Raw genomic sequence first — 15217 nt, 5'->3', positions numbered from 1 at the left:
TGTTGGTTTTTAATGGGTTTTTCAATGTGATTCGCCGTGATTCGCCGTGAGTGTATTCAGTGCTCGGATGTGAATTTATTTCTAAGTGATTTTCAACATGTGTCAGCGTGTAGCAATCGCCATCTTTTTATGGTGAACTGGAATGTGATCTATTAAAATAAAAAGGTTTTTTTTTTTTGGTGTCAAAAAAATATAAAAATCAGTAATTTTTTTCTATGAAGGGACAGGCTATTTTTATTCATGTGCTTACTGCACATGAATATATATTAAATATTTTTTTTACATTTTTTTTTTTTACACATACGCTAGCGGGGAGTCAATTCATATATTCACTTCACACTGTTCCCGCTCATTACATATGCACGAGCAGGAGCATCCCCTGCTAGCTCTCCGGGCCCCAGGACTTATTGCACACCCCTCGTACACAGCAATCAATTGCTGGCCGGTTTTACACTTTATGTTATAAGTTCCCTTGGACTTAGAACCACAACTGTATGGATAGAACTTTTTCAATTACAAAATGGTTATAAACATAGATCAATTGAGCTGTCCAGTCCTGTAATGTCTCTCTTTCTGTGGAGAAAAATCCAACTTTCCTGTTTAATAGGAAAAGGGTTACTACAGTGTTATACCCTGCATAGTGCATTGAAATAATTGAAACGCTTGTAGCACGATGCATGTGACAATCAGGAGACCAGAGAAGGACTCGTGCTTTTCAGTAGGCTGATTTTGCTGGAGCTGCATAAATGTCATTGTCTACCTCCAGCATTCCCTTGACCTTTCACTTTCTACAGGGGGAATGATTCATTCAGAAAACAGGATTTCTTTTGAACTGTGTGCTCTAAAAGGGCAACATAAAATCAACTTTGTTTCAAATGTAACTTATGTGGGTTTATTTTGCATGTAGTTAGAGCACTTTATATCAGCTCTGTATGCACCCACCCACATAATGATAGTCATAAAAATAGAACATTTTTGAGAAGATGGCATATTGTACCATATACATGCCAACTTTGGTAAGCCTCAATATTTACCAGGATTCTTAGCTTTGTGTTGCTGTGGATAGGTCAGAGATGGCAAAATTCATAGCAAACTGCAAATTCAAAATCCGTCCCACTTTACGGTAAGCCAATAGGATTGGGGGATTGCAACTTTTTGTTTTTTAGAAGCTGGGAGACTCTCAACCCAGATTGTGGGAGTAGGCAAGTATGAAACATCACACAAAGAACAATTCGTTCAGATGAACTGAAAAGTGATATTGCTGGAACCAGAGAGCTGCTGTTGCAGATCTCAGCCGGTTTCTTGGTGCAGCAGTTGCCACTTCAACTGTTACGAAATTGGAGAATGTCCTGGCTCTGTTTAAACAGTGAGCATAATGGCAACAAATACACTAAGTACATTACTACTCAGAGCTGAGGGACAACTACAAGAGTGGGGGCATGTAAGAGAAAATTGAGAGATGTAGTTACCAGCATTGCTCTGTTTTGACATTTCTACAGTGACTACTCCAACTTTTATGTATCCCAGGGCTCGACAAATTTTTTTACAACTCTAGCAGCCACCCTAAATGTTTAGGACCCAGATTATGGGGGTGATTCAGGTTGGTTTTCAATAGCAAACATCTTTTTTAATGGGCACAACCATGTGCACTGCAGGTGGGGCTGATGTAACGTGCAGATGGTTACATTTGGGTGACTTATTTTGTTTCTGTGCAGAGTAAATACTGGCTGCTTTATTCTTACACTGCAATTTAGATTTTAGTTTAAACACCCACCCAAATGTAGTTGCACACGTTAAAAATGACATTTGGGGGCATTTAACATGTTTGCAACACATTTCCATGCATTTGGATGCATTTCAGTGCAAAAACGCATGCGATCGCATCGCACCGCATGCGATGCGACTGCATGCGATTTTTGCTAAAAATAGCTAAAAACCCGGTAAAAATCGCATGCCATTTCATGCCACTACATATGGCATGCGATGGGAGCCGTGATACTCCACAAGTACCGGAAATTACATATATATCTTTAGTAATAGAACCCTGTCACACAGAATTCAACAACAATGCATCAATCAACTTCTTATATTCATCAGCTGGGTCACTTATCAGTTCACAATAAACATTGCTGTCAAATAATTGTTTTTCTATTTTACTACTCATTTGAAGGATCCAAAAATCTATAGCTGTGTCCACAAACATCTATCTTTCATCCAATACAAGTTGCGTTATAAATCATTTGCAAACAGGAAAAGCAGATTATACAGGTGAGGAGAATGTAATGTTCTTACAGCAGCATATGTAGTTTACCGGTAAAGTAAAACACGGACATATAATTAAAACATTTTTTTTTTAATCAAGTTTAACAAAATATATGGTTCATTTTGACAGAAGTGTAGGCTCGCCGCATTGGTGGTAACATAGCTAAGAAACCTTGCAGTGCAGTAAATAAAATACCAACTTTATCTTAAATTAGCTGAACACATATATCTTTGCATGTAAATAAAGAGCATTCTACTGGCATACTGCCGTAACACAGTGGTTTTCAACTTAAATCAACTCCCAACAGGTCATGTTTTCCAGATTTCAGTCTGAAAACAGGTGTATAGTAATGCTGCTTTCAGACCGCAAAACTGGCTTTGACCCTGTATTTGGAAACGTTTCCAAAAACGGGTCTGCCAGGTAAAACCCCTTTCACACCGCATCTCTTAAACGGTATATTACTGTTTAAGTGCGGTTTTTTTTTACACTGGCAGACCCGTTTTTGGAAACTTTCCAAAAACAGGGTCAAAGCCAGTCTTCAGCGCGCGCTGCCCCCCCCCCCCCCCCCCCCCCCGGGGGTTAACACCCCCAAATCCCCCCCACCCCAGGGCTAACAACCCCCCCCCCCCCACCGTGTCACGGTGTGTTTATTGATTCGCTGATAACGAAGCTACGAGTGCCGCACCTCCAGCCTCTATATATAATATATATATATATATATATATATATATATATATATATATATATATATATATATATATAAAAATAAATAATAATGCCTTGGGCTGTATTCTTACTCAATAGAAATAATACAAAAAGCACCATATGATTCAGTGCCCCCCCCTCTGGGTGCCAGGATGGAAACAGGAACCAAAACAGTCTGAAAGCGGCATTCATATAGTCAGGATCCAGACACCTCTTACGTATGTTTTATAAACCTCCACCCCCCCAACCCATTAATAGCTCCCCCTGCAGCCTAACCACCTAACCCTCCCCCCTTAGTGCCTAACCCCACCCTGCTGCCTCACCTTCACCCTTATTGCCTAACCCAGTGGTAGCCAACTCCAGTCCTCAAGAGCTACCAACAGTGCATTTTCCAGACAACCTAGCTGCTACACAGGTGCACTCGTTACTCACTGACACATTTTAAAAGATCCACAGGTGGAGCTAGTTACTTCACTTGTGATTCTGTGAGGAGACCTGCAAAACATTAACTGTTGATAGCTCTCGAGGACTGGAGTTGGCTACCCCAGGCCTAAGCCTAACTCCACTCCAGTGCCTAAACCTAATCCTCCTTCCACCCGGAACCCCCGGCAGCCAGTATCACACCAGTATCAGGACTCCGACTGGTGATATGGTAACCAGATCCCATTATTGCCATATGTTTATATATATCTTTAGGTGAAAAAAATCATTCTGCAGCTTAACCCTATGTGTCTTTTTGTTCACTGAATGAAATCTGATTTAACTAAATAAAAAATAAATAAAAAACTAGAGAGGAGATGGCTCTAAGCTCATTTATAGAACTCCGTAAAATAATAAAACAAATAAGAAAAGGGTACATTACCATATAAACTGACTTAATACATTTAAAAGCAACCCATACATGGCTCACAACAAGCATCCAGCTTTTTTGCAATCTAGAGTGTAATATGGTGATCATTCTAGCACCCTGCAAAAGCTGTACAGTTCCTCTTCCCTGCCTGGGGTGTGGCTCTCTGCAGTGGTTCTTCTAGCACAGTGTGGTCTGTATTTCAGCAGAGTGTGACACCAGGGAGTTTATTTACTAAGATAGGAGTTCTAAAGAAGACGGGAAGTTGCCCATAGCAAACAATGTGAATCTATTTTTATTTTATTTAGCACCTTCTAGAATATAATTGATAGAATCTGATTTTTTTGCCCATTGCAACATCTCATCTTCAATAGAACTCCCATCTTAGTAAATAACCCCTAGTACTGGAGTATTTCCATACCCTTCATCTCACACACAGCCCAATAGTTGTGCACTAAAGGGCTGCAGGTTATTCAGTCACTCCTCTATTCTGATTTCACGCAAGAAAGCTGTCTAAGCACAATCATTACATCGATTCCAGGCACATTCTAATCACTTTAGGTAGTATACAGGAGATTATATAGCTACTAGTTACCAGCATGTCAATATGACAGAACAGGCATCAGTGCTGGCGGCTGTGCGCATATGACTAGACCAACACTTGAACTGCACAGTAAGGTGCCATCTAGTGGCAGCCAGCATACATGACACTTTGAACCCCCCCCCCCATAGAGGTGAGGAGCAGCCTTATTACATAGGAAGGATATACAAAGTAGATCCATTTTTTTTCATTGCAATAGAATTGAAACTACTAGAATGCTACCAGAATGTACTAGAATGGTACTTTAGCAACCACTCACGCATGAAATAAAAATCTGTGTCACCGCATAAACACAATAGTCTATTTGTGTCTGGCGTAGGGGTTCTACCCATACAAAGAGGGCCAATTATGTCTGATAAAGGGACAAGAGAGGATTCCATCCGCAGCTAGTCTGTGCTGGCTATCATGGAGCTACAAAATCTAACGTAGTGCAGCACTTTCTATCTATATCACAACCAAAGCAGTTTATGCCATGATCCTTCTTTTAGTTTTTACACTTTTACCCTCACCAGAATGTCTATTGCCAGAAATAGGAAAGGTGGGCACAGGGGATCTTGTATTAACATATGATCTTATGGGATTAGCTTGTTGTGTAGTTATGCTGTGAATGATGCAATACACAGTGATGTTCTGTTCTCCACTTATTAATGTCATAACGCAGTCAAGTACCCCTGGATAGTACATAGTCAAGTCCCCTTGGATTCGTGCTTTAAAAAAAAGTAAATAATAGGTTAAGGCATTAAATAAATATAATCAAGGTTCTTCACTGAGTACTAAGGGCCTAGAGTGGCCTTACGATTCATGCACTAGATATCCACAAAAAATCTAGAACTGCGTCTACTGAGTTCTTAAGGGGTAAAAAGATTTGACAACGGAGGGCTTTCTGGTTACTTTGTAACCTAGGTCTGCATTTGACCAGGTACAAAGGCAATTATTTTGTGGCTTAACACATACTAGCATGTATGTGTGCCAAACAATTGATATTGCTGAGGAGATCGCAATTAGCATCATTAGTATAAAATGTCCTTTCATAACAAAGAGAGACCCAATCATGCTTGCGCTGGACCAACATATCTCATCCACCAACATCACCCAATTTTAATTCACTAGCCATATAAAAGTAATGCTAGGGTATTTGAATAATGGCACAGATACTTAAAAGCAGATTTGAATGTTTTCACTAATTTATATACACTAGGTGGCCCGTGTGTAAATTCCGCATGCAAATAAAATATGATTAATGTTATAGCATGGTTGCTGGTTTGTATTTGGATGAAAGAAGAACCAGTTAATTTGTAGCCATTTCGAATTGCCGAGCAAAACTGATCCATATCTACTCATCCAGGGAAAAAACTCACACAAGACAATGTGCAATTGTAAATTAACAAATAGTCAGAAGCGGAGAACAAAATCTTTAAAAATGGTATCATTTGTGGATTTTGGTTAAGGATGGAAAAAGAAAAACGGATTGAAATATTCGCACGGGCCACCTACTAGGTTTTATTTATTTTTTTATTATATTTTATACATGCCGTAGGAGGAGCCCTTGCCCTCTTATTATAGAAAAGGGGTCCGGGTCTCTGGGCACCCTATCTGCAGAGACACGGAAGGATGTATTAGGACCTGTGTTTATAGGTCTCTGCTGCTATCCACACTGCTGGCTGCACCTGCGGTCCAGAAGGTAAGCAGCCTTTCTTCCTGCTGCCTTTGTATGCCCCAACTCTTAGTCCCCAGCCGCGGCTTTGAATGCATGGATGTTGTGTGGGCGGACGGTTCTCCGGCTGGTAGTGAGGTCCGCATGTGCTCGTCCTGCTGCAGCTGCACAAAGCGCTGTGGGTCTGCTGCCAAATGAAACAAGGTGCCAGTCGGACTCCGACTGGGGCCGCCTGTCTTGTGCTCGTCCTGCTGCAGCTGCACAAAGCGCTGTGGGTCTGCTGCCAAATGAAACAAGGTGCCAGTCGGACTCCGACTGGGGCCGCCTGTCTTGTGTGCATGGCCTGCAGCGAGGCTGAGCTGCAGGAGCTCTACATAGCTGAGCAAGCTCTGTTTTAGGTGTCAGGTGGAGGGGGGGGGACAGAGACTGTATAGTGGTCTGGTAGCAGCACTGGTGGTAATGTATCAGTGCTGCTAGTGTTATTAGTGCGTGAAATCCGCCATTTTTTTTTCATACACTGAGCATAACCAGGGCAGCGGGAAGGTGGAGGGGCAGAGCTTACAGCTCCAAAGTCAATTTTTAACTTCAATTTTTAAAACAAACAATACAATGTGCAATTGTAAATGAGCAATTCTTCAGAAGCGGGGAACGTAATTTTTGAAATGGTACCTCTTTATCGATAATGGTTAGGTAAGAAAAAAGAAAAAGGGATGGTCAACCAAAATCGTTTCCGCATGATATTCAATGCATGGGGACATGCATAATTCCAGAGGGGAGGTATGTGACAGCCTAGAACAGTAATTAACGTTGATTTGTAAACAAACAATACAATGTGCAATTGTAAATTAACAATTTGTCAGAAGGGAAGAATGTAATCTTTCAAATAGTACCTCATTTATTGATTTTGGTATAAGTATGAAGGGAGAAAAAGGGATCGTCACAAAAAAAACCTTCTCTTTCTACTGCTTAGTCACAGGCAGAGAGACTAAAGATTACAGCTTGGTGACATTAATAGGGGTCCTTGCTCTGAAGGACAGGCATCCTTTCATGTAAATAACATCACTGTGAAGGAAAAGCAGAAATCACCCTAGGGTGGCCTTAGCAACTCCATGCATACAAGAGCCCCATCCACTACTGCAACTTCCCAGAGGGGAGAAGTCACAGACAATCCCCCTTGCACTGCCCGGGATTGCATGCAATCTCATTCCTCGCAGCGGAATGGGCCTTAAGCGCCCGAAACGAGTCGGTGGTTTGGAGTCTTGTATTCTGGGTTCCTGGACCTGTGTTGCCATCTCAGGTGGACTTAAAGAAACCCCTATATGAACATAGGGCACTGCTCAAAGGTGAGAACTTAACCTTATGGGGAGTGTATGAGAAGTGAAGAAAGATAGAATATGAAATATACCTTTATGTGCCTATAGGGCCTTGGTTCAAGGTCAGTCAAAGTGTTTTGAACATTAGATGTCAACCTGATTTGAGATAAAGATAAGAAGTGACCTGACTGTCTCTTTCCCTCTGTGTTTTCTCCCATTTATATGTCCCTATGAGTGTGGATCCCTGGGGAAGACATACACGGATTTGAAGGACTCTTTTGTTGGTGTTAGAATAATGGGCCCAATACATCAGCAATCACAATTTATGGATTTCCAGATCCAGGGATTTTTTGGCCACATAAATGGATTCTACAATCTATCTGACTTTGCCCACACATTACAGATTTATTTCAGTGATCGGCAGATTTTTCCATCTAAAGATTGCATCTTCATATCTGGAAATTGCCCCAATCGATTGTCATTTCAGCTGTTCATAATGTAAATAGATGAAGAAGACAAATTGGGAATGCCCACACATATAAAAAAAGATCCGCAGATAATACCAGATTATTAAGCATGTTTAAAAACCTGATTAAGCAATCGATTGGCGATTTTGATTGGGATTGCCAAAAGGGGGAGCCCACACATCTAAAATTAATTGTGGCAATCATCTTCATATCTGAAAATTGTCACAATTAATTGCTGATGTACAGCGCTCTTTGATATACCATCTTCTACTGTCTGAGGTACCATCTTCTACTGTCTGAGGTACCAATTAAGTCGCCTGTGCCCAAGCCTGGACTGTTGGTGTGCTTGAAGACCACAGTTGAGGACCACTGAGCTATACCACAGCTGGCCAATAGCAGATGCCACAGAGGCTCACAACCACTGAGTTTTGTGTTGACATTAGTAATGCGGCTTTCACACTGCAAAACCTGCTTAGATCAGGTATTTAAAACGTTTTTTTAAAACAGGTCAAAGTTTAACCCTTTTCACATTGCATGTAAATACTTGGTCTAAAGCAGGTTTGCGGTGTGAAAGCAGCATGAGACATCCCGGAGATGCGCTGGGCAGTGACCTCTTGGAGGTATAGAAAGGGGATCAGGCACCAGAGCCCGCACCTAGACTACCAGCAGGAGCTCCCGCACTGCAGGCAGGGAGGAGAGCTGCAGGACGCTGGAAGGGTAAGGGTAGGGGGTCTGACACCAAGCATTAGCTGGTCCACTCTGAGCCAGCGAAGTGCTTATTTAACGAGCCGGACGCTCATTACATATGCGCATATGTACTGAGCGTCCGCCTCATTAAATATGCACTGCGGACCAATAGTGCTCACTGCTGCCTGGGTACCGTTTCAGACAGCAAAAAAAAAAACGGGTGTGAAACGAGTAGGACCCTGCTTTTTTACCGTTTCCAAAAAACGTTTTTTTTTTTAAATCACTCTGCACCTTTCAGACCGCACATATTACAGTTTTAAAACGGTTAAAAAAATCTGCAAAATACCATTTTTTTTGTGCTGTCTGAAAGTGGCAACAGACAAACACTGTTACAGGGAGAGGGAATTATAAGAAAACTTTCTAAAAAGGACAAGAAGTTTTCCACAGAAACCAGATACTAACATTTTATAGACTGTAGGATCTCCCTAAAACCAGCTACTGTAGATTTCCAGGGATAACTTTAAGCAACAGACTTGATGTAACACACACCTAACATAATTCCCTACAGCCATCAACGAAACACAATGCAGATGGGTCCGAAAAAAAACATATTTTTTTTACTCTGGTTCTCACTATGGGGGTTATTCTAGTTCATTCTTTCTGACAAAATCCGGTACTTGTAAGTTATCTGGGCATCCGATTTTTTGATTGTATGCCTTAAGTTAAGGCATACAATCAGATGCGATGCGATGCGATATCGCATCGCATCGCATGCGACCATCGGATGCGATGACCCGATTTTTCCATAGGAATCAATGTTAAAATGGACTGAGTCCATTTTAACATGGAATTCAATGGGAAAAAGGGGTCCTCTTCATACCCCTACTATCCAAGTGGGCATGGAGTTGGATATAAACCTGTGGCGAGCGTAGCGAGCCACCGAGCCCAAAGCGTGGCGAGCGAAGCGAGCCCCGCGAGGGGACGGTATTCCGTGTCCGCTCGCCACGCTTCGGGCTCGGTGGCTCGCCACAGGTTTATATCCAACTCCATGCCCACTTGGATAGTAGGGGGTATGAAAAGGACCCCTTTTTCCCATTGAATTCCATGTTAAAATGGACTCAGTCCATTTTAACATTGATTCCTATGGAAAAATCGGGTCATCGCATCGCATCCGATGGTCGCATGCGATGCGATGCGATGTCCCGATCCGACCCGATTTAAAAATCGGACGCCCGGATAACTCACAAGTACCCAAAATCCTTCTTAGATGGACAAAACCATGTGCACTGCGGGTGGGGCAGATGTAACTTGTGCATAGAGAATTAGATTTGGGTGGGTTTTTTCTTCAAAGTGAGATCTATATTGCAGTGTAAAATCATGCAGTCAGTATTTTCCCTGCACAGAAACAAAAAAAACTCACCCAAATCTAATTCTCTCTGCACATGTTACATCTGCCCCCCTGCAGTGCACATGGTTTTGTCCATCTAAGAAGGATTTTGTCAGAAAGAGTGAACTAGAATAAACCCCTATGTTTCCCTCTGACAAGTACTGTTACCAGCTTGTGGTCAGGAAGGAGGAGGAAAGTAGAGTAGGGGCATTCAGAAGACAGACAAACGCAACAGTAACTGGGTATGGGGCAATTAGAATATATAAGGTTAAGCTCTATGACCATTCAAAGGTTTTAATGAACTTATGAAAAAAAAAAAACATCAATAAGAACATATCTGAAGCAAGTGGGTAATAAAGAACTCTTTACAACTTATTGTACAAGTGAAGACTTTTGGTGGAATATCTCTAGTAATGTGTGAGCATGGTAATGTGAGAACACCATGACATACTCTGCAAGCACACACACAATACAAAGTCCAAAACTGCGTATATATTAGTGTACAATAATAGAGAATGTCTGGCAAAAGAAGAATACCATGCTTGTGTTAGACAACATGGAGAAAGCAGTAGCCAGGCATAAACAGTGTCTCATTGAATTACAAATCATTGCAAGTCAGCAATGACTGCTGGGCACATGATAGTCAGCTGGGCTGACTTACTTCCTACCAGCCGGTGAATGAATGCCTTTGCAAAATACCCAGCACACTAACAAAGTAATGCCAAGACAAAACGTGACAGTCAGGATTATTTTATTAAATACATACAAAAATATTACTATAATTGTAAAATAATATTTCCCAAAGAATAAAATAAATAAATAAAATATCCAGTTTAAAGAAACTAAATCTACAATTAAAAACGAGACCACTACCATTGTGTATACCAATCATCCTCTCCCAGCCCTCCCCCCCTGGATCTATTTTTCCTGAGGTTTCGTAGCAGTTTCTTTAATCAAGCTATCCTATTGGATCACTGTATAAAAGACACATTTTAGCATGAAATCTGTGTTCCGCTGCCCAACCACAGCCCCGTTGCAGCTTTCAGACATTTGGCTTCACTTGCCTGAGGCAGGCAAAACAAATTCCTGATAAGCTGCGGCTTATTGGGGGTAATAGGATATCGGCCTATAAGATGTAGAAAGTTGCAGCTTGGAGTACAAGCTAATGCTATTACTAGAAGTTAATTCTTGAAGTTGTTGTATTGTAAACGAACAAAGTGTCAAATTATGGCAAATAAAATAATGTATTTCTAATACATGTTTTTAAACAAATTCATGAATTTCTATTATTCTAAATCAATATAAGTATTTCTTTTATTATAGGCGTGAGGCCTTCCCAGTGGCACCGTGTAAACCAGAGAGGAGACAGATTTACGATTCACGGGAGCACATATTGTTAACAGTATTGTGGGCAATTTGAACTAATATCTTTAACAATATTAATATTTATTTATTAAGTTTCTTATATAGTGCACACATATTCCTCAGCGCTTTACAGAGAATATTGGAGCTTACAATCTATATTCCCTACCACATGTACGCGCGCACACACACAAAATACATTTGTTGGGGGCCAATTAACCTACCAGTATATTTTTGGATTGTGGGAGGAAACCGGAGTACGCAGAGTAAACCCACACAAACATGGGGAGAATATACAAACTCTGCACAGTTAGAGCCATGGTGGGAATTGAACCCATGACCTCAGTGCTGTGAGGCAGTAATGCTAACCATTACACCGTCCGTACTGGGTGTATACCCAGCTTTAGTCTGTGGTCAGATGGTTATACAAAATTAAAAGCATGAGACACGAAGAACATTCTGCTGTGAAATTTGAAGAATTACTTTTTTTTCTTAGATCTTACAGATTTGTAACAGCTAAGTGTGTTGTGCTTGGGCAAGGCAGTGTAAGCTGTAGGCAAGCTATAGAAAAACGGGTTTTACTTTGTGGAGATTAGCCACACCTACACAGTAACTATGGCTGTAGTTTTCACAGCGCTCTTAATAAAAAAAATGTGGCCATGTTGCCTCCATAAAGATATCCTGTGTTATTAGGTGTGACTAGTGTTATAAATTATGTTTGGCCACGAGTGCGGTCCAACCTGAATACAGGTTAACAAACTTGTTTAAAGTGTAGTTAGTATATGTCTATTATTATAAAAATAATATTGAGATCTAGTTCTATATTCTCAAGTAAAAAGTGTTAACTCATTTTGCAAGATTGCAGTGTAGCTCATTTTGGCTAGTTCTGGGCTCAAGAGAAGTCGTCAGAAAAGTATATTGGTGGTCGCTCCAGGCTGGTATTCAATTAGCCAACCAATTGGCCAGAGGCTATCCAATTAGCCCCAATTAGTGGCACTTAGAAGGGATTATGTTTCGGGTACCTTAGGCAAAAACAATACCTAGAACATGAGTCTGAGACACAAGTCTGAGTTTGTCCAGCATCTTGCACGGCCCCAAACTCGGACGTTATTTACACCTGGCCCTCTGTGTAGGAAATATTTGGAAGCACAACAAGGCCAGGTAAGTACTTCTATATTTCAAAGAGGGGACTTTACTCTTTCACCAGGGGGTAACCCCATCTTGCTAGGTGCCATGGTTCAGGTGATAGAGGAAGTGAACTTCCTCCCACATATTTATCATTCATTACACTTCTAAACCAAAATAAGTTATTTCCCAATTCACATTGCCAGGTGCTCGGAGGCCCCATCGATCCCCATCTTTTAAGCATGTACGGGACACTCCTCCACAGTTTCAAGGTGCATGCGGGTTACGAGTGGGGTGAAGGGGTATCTGTAATAACATATCTGCAGACATTGGGAAGAAGTGTTACCAGCTATAGCAAACAGATCTAACATTGAAAAAATGATCTGGGGCAGCAGCTGAAGATTTCTGAGCTACTGTAACTAGTTAAACACGCAAAGCCTTTTGGGAGTAAAAATAAATAAATAGGGCCCCAATTATCAATGAAACATAACCCCTAGCACTTGCTACAGGGCTTATGCCCTTCCAGTATTCAATTTTCCCCAGTACCATCTATAGATTGCAGGAGCTCTATAGTCCCCATTGATGGCAATAAGGACCCTGGGCTGCCCTTCCAGCTTCAGCAAAGTCCTGCGTCCGCTGCTGGGTCCCCCAGGGTAAAACTGTTGGGCACATACCCAGTCTGGATGTTGCGCGTGACACAGAAGCTTGTCACCAGCAGCATTAGGCTTCCAGCAGCCGAGTGGAGGAAGCTGCTGAGAAGGTGGACGTCGCTGGACCACGCTGGAGATGTTAGTACTGCTAAATATCAACTGCATATCCTTCACTGTCACGGAGATACTAAACAAAATATGCCGCTGGTATTACGGCTCGTTGATACATGGGGCCCATAGTCTTAATCTTCCACTATTCTTGTTATCACTCGTTATCAAATATTAAAAGGCACCCCTGCCAATCAGCACATGCGTTTGAAAATGACAGGATCTCCACTTTAGCAGGATCTGAGTTTGGAACTAGTAAGGGCCTCATTTATCAGTGAGACAAAGGGCCCATTTATTATGTAATATTTGCAGCTAATTGCCCTAAAACATCTGTTTTCAGAGGTTAGCCGCAAATATTAAATATCACCTGAAGGTATATAGGAGAGACTGCAGCAGGAATCTTCGATCCCTTCTGCGATCCCTCCTGCCCCACCGCCAGCCGCATCCCCTATAGGATGCGTTGCTGCCTGATGTATCAACATTGGGCAGCATCGCATTGGGTCCAGGGGCTTTTGCCATTCTCAGATTGAAATAGATTATGCCAAAAGGGTCGCATATTACAGTTTGATCCTGGGCAGTAGATCCCACCTAGATTGCATTGCATTTGTGATCCTATAATAAATGGCCCCCAAAACCCCTTTCCAGCTTCACCGGGCATTGTTGGGTGCCCCCAAGTGAAGGGCTCATGTGCAGCAGACTGGTCGTTGCACATGACACTGAAGCCTGTCACTGGCAGAGCGGAGGATGCCACTGAGAAGACATCCCTGGAGATCACTATTGCGCTTCTCGTGTCAAACTGAAGCATGATAAAGTACCAGTCAGTCAGCTCCTGTTACGTTACAGGGGTTATAGTATAATTGGTGGACAATGTCTAGGACAGCAGTCACTAGGTTGACGGTGACTAGGTCGACACCTGAAAATGGTCAACATTGCCAGAAGGTCGACACTAGTTTAAAAAAAATAATTGGCGTCTGTCAACATGGACAACATATAAGTGTACCGCTGGCTCTTGGCACTCTTTTATATTTCCGTGCTATGCCCACTTAGTAAAGAATGAACCAAGTCTATACCCAAAAACCGTGAAAATCATGTGTCGACATTTTAAATGTCAGCGATGCCCATGTCAACCGTAAGCCTGTGTTGACTTGTCTATGCCGACCTACAGTATGTCAACAATTTCCAGAAGTTGCCTAGTCACTGTTGACCATTAGCGGTTGACAGTCTAAGTGAATGTCTATCTAGACCAGGGGTAGGCAAGTAATTTTTAATGGGGTCCGTATATTTCTAATTATTTTGATCAAGGTCCAGAGAAAAAAAAATAATAAATTATATATAGTGATCATTCTAGCACCCGCCATATTTAAAAACCCATGCAGTTCCTGTTCCCTGCCTGGGGTGTCACGGTCTGCTCTGGTGTTTCTTGCACAGTTCTGGTTTGCATATCAGTGCTGGTATACAGACCACACAGTGACACTATATATTTAGTATATTTATTAAGGGGGCAAAAAAACTATCCCATTCACCTGAGAGACCCCCCCTCCCCATTACCCTCCCACTGCATAGCATCCATTAAAAAAACAATACACCCATCCTTTATTGAATCTTACTGGGAGTTGGCTGTCACGATCCCCACTGCTGCAGCTGCTCCCGACGGGTCCTCATGCCATCCCTGCTCCCTCCTGCTGCAGTCTCTAAGCAGCGCTGCGGCAGCCTCAACACATGACACCGACTGATCTCACTAGGTGTGCGCGGGTGTAGGGTGACATCACCCGCGCACCAGACGCAATGCATCCCTGCTCCCTCCTGCCTTCCTGCTACTGCAGTCTCTAAGCAGCGCTGCAGCAGCCTCAACACATGACACCGACTGATCTCACTAGCTGCGCGCGGGTGCACGTTGACATCACCCGCGCACCAGCTGCAATGTATCCCAAAAAAGCGGATCGTCTAAACTCCTGAAACTAGCAGCACCGCACTGCTAGTTTCAGGAGTTTAGACAGTCCGCTTTTCTATCCTTTGCGGTCCGGAGATGGACCGCGGTCCGCCAGTTG

General features: G+C 42.2%; 1 protein-coding gene across 1 annotated transcript in view; it reads right to left on the bottom strand.

The window, feature by feature from the left end:
- The window catches only part of NPC1 (NPC intracellular cholesterol transporter 1), a 64522-nt gene that overhangs the window by 48619 nt on the left and 686 nt on the right, over positions 1-15217 (bottom strand). The window lies entirely within an intron of this gene.

The sequence above is a fragment of the Crinia signifera genome, chromosome 5 (assembly GCF_055691185.1).
Source record: "Crinia signifera chromosome 5, ASM5569118v1, whole genome shotgun sequence".
In the NCBI taxonomy this organism is placed as follows: domain Eukaryota; kingdom Metazoa; phylum Chordata; class Amphibia; order Anura; family Myobatrachidae; genus Crinia; species Crinia signifera.
The sequence above is the reverse complement of the archived record's forward strand: the minus strand, read 5'-3'. Positions and strand labels throughout refer to the sequence as shown.